General features: G+C 37.1%; 1 non-coding gene across 1 annotated transcript; it reads left to right on the top strand.

Moving 5' to 3' along the window:
* Positions 1-2,279: 2,279 nt before the first annotated feature.
* Positions 2,280-2,351, top strand: Trnat-ggu. Its single transcript has one exon. It is a non-coding gene; the product is annotated as a tRNA-Thr (tRNA).
* Positions 2,352-2,607: the final 256 nt, after the last annotated feature.

The raw sequence follows: 2,607 nt of genomic DNA, 5'->3' as shown, positions 1-2,607 counted from the left end.
CACAATATACAGATTAAAGGAGACACACAAATTAATCGCAACATAATAAAAAGAGACAGCAATAAAATGAATAAAAGACAGAAAAAAAAACAAACAAACAATAATAAAAAATAAAAGTACAGAATACAACTGTGTGCGTTGCAGCAGGACAAAAGGGTCTCGGCTCAGTGATACGCTTCGCTCTTTCGACCAAAGCACTGATTTTCTGCCGGAACCTAGGTCACATCAGAGTATAATTATATTTAAGTTTTATTGCCAACGTTAAATCGTAAACAAAAGTATAGTGTATAGTGTAAGTGTTATGTGCATATCATGAGTTGTTTTCTGAATGATGTAAATGTTAAATGTGTATGGTGTAAAGTAGCAGGTAACTTCACACGTGTGGACCGATTGCAAGCCTCCTAAGACTATCGTTGTTCCCACCAAATCATATCCGGAAATCTGCAACCAAGTACCCGAATGGAATACCATTTGCTTGCTTTTCGAGGAGAATTTTTTTAAAACGAATATTAAAAGATTTTTTGTCATGAAATACTTTTTTTCATCAACTTTTTCAATAAATGAAAGTGAACGATGGGTATCTTGTACGCGCGCACACGCGCACAGGTGTCACGAAAATCACAAAACAAAATACTCGCCAGAAAGAAATGTAGGTTACTCACATAACTTAGCACTCCGAAGACAAAAGACATGTCATATAAGTCACGGAAATGGCGAACTAAAGAATAACACACTAGGATATTGTTTCCCCGACTCGTAATATGAACGGACAGAGCCAGGCGCGTAGACAAGTATTTAATTTCATATTTTTGAGTACTACTTTTTATTGTTCGGTTTGAAAAAACTCAATAATAAAAGAGATACATATTTTTCTATTTTTCAAAAAAACTGCTTTTTTTAATGCAAAAATCCCTTTTTATTACTACGAGCAGAAAGAGCGTAAGTTACAAACGTCAAGACGCAACTTAATGACGTCACATGTGTTGTTTCATACACCTAAGAAAACGACAAAATAATTCCTAAAAAATGTTTTATCAGTCAGCTTAAACAATCCGAGATGTCTGACTGTCATGTGTCACTCACTGTCAACAAATAAGGAATAACTACGAGCTATGGAATGTAGAAGTATAAGGAAAGAAATCTGTCAAAGTAGAACAGTCGAAAAATGACGTGTACCTACAATTGCAGCGCTATCTATCTATGGTTTTATATGTGCACTTCTGATACTTTCGCTCCTTACCTCTAATCTCCATACTACGAGCGGTGATAAGTGTCGCAGTCAAACTCAAGTGACATCCCGGAAGATTTTTTTGGTTATAGTGGTAGCTCTGAATAGTCTGAATCAACTACGTGACTTCCCCTTTAAACTATTTTTAACAATTTTTTACTAAAGATATGGAAAAAAAATATTAAAAAATATATTTTTGTGATCTAGAGGCGTATATCTGGAGAGGCGAAATGGTTTTCGATTTAGGGACATTGAAAATTCTTAAACGTTCTCAATTCAAAATAAGCAACATTTGCCGTAAGTACCGATACAAGTTATGTACAATAAAGTGTTTACCACAGATGTCATATATACCATAGATCAAGCAAACGTATCTACTTAGCGTGTCAAATGAACTCAGTGAAATCCACTGAGTTGTCCGTCTTTAATCGCAGCTTGCAGCTTTCGGGCGTCAATTTTTGTAAGTTGAAGTCAACCAAAACATAAAAAATGCCTCGTTACGTGATATTCAATTGCAACAACACAAAAATTATGAACAATCAAGAGCCTGAGACATATTTAAAATTACAGGCAAGAATCAACTTCAGTACAAAATTTGACACGCTCGGCCCCTATACAAATATATGAATTTGTTTCTTCTATCTAAATTAAGTTCTGTGGTGTTTACATACATACAAGTGCCGTGGCCGAATGTCATTTCTGCGACGCGAAACGAAAACGAAACGCCGCGAAAGGTAGTCTGGCTCTGTCGCGCCAATATGCAAGAGCGATAGAGATAGATATCTGCGAGCGTTTCGTTTCGTGAGCGTTTGTGCCATTCGACTACGTACCATGCCGCCGTTTTCAAGAGGCCTTGTCAAAAATCCACACCGGGCTACACGGCTACAGCGGTTAAAATACTTGAACAAGGCGATGCAAAAATCATCAACTAGGGTAACACTTTATTTATTTAACTATATGAGCCTATAGTACTCTTTATTATACTGTGCCTAGAGTGTCCCACGTCTCGCGTCTAGACAAAGGCATTGGAAATTTCGACCCTTGCCTTCGTGCACCGATGGCCGAGTGGTTCAGGCATTCGCCCGGTAAGCGGAGTACGCTGGTTCGATTCCAGCTCGGAGCACTGGAGGCCTTGGTCACTTTTTCTTTGTATATGACATTTATTTAATGTTTATAACATAATAGTAGTGTTACTACTTAAAAATACAAGTTAAAATATTTTCTATGAAAATAATTTAATTTGTTCTTAGAGAAACCAAGAGTCATCATAGTCATTTATTGTCCCTATCGACGGGTTAAGTAGATAATACGACATTTTACGGGGCGTGGCGACTTGTCTACGCGCCCAAGTAACATGAAAGATGGAAGAAAATGATGAT

Source organism: Leguminivora glycinivorella, chromosome 11, assembly GCF_023078275.1.
Source record: "Leguminivora glycinivorella isolate SPB_JAAS2020 chromosome 11, LegGlyc_1.1, whole genome shotgun sequence".
Taxonomy (NCBI): domain Eukaryota; kingdom Metazoa; phylum Arthropoda; class Insecta; order Lepidoptera; family Tortricidae; genus Leguminivora; species Leguminivora glycinivorella.
Note: the sequence above shows the minus strand (reverse complement) of the source record. Positions and strands in the feature narration are given on the sequence as shown.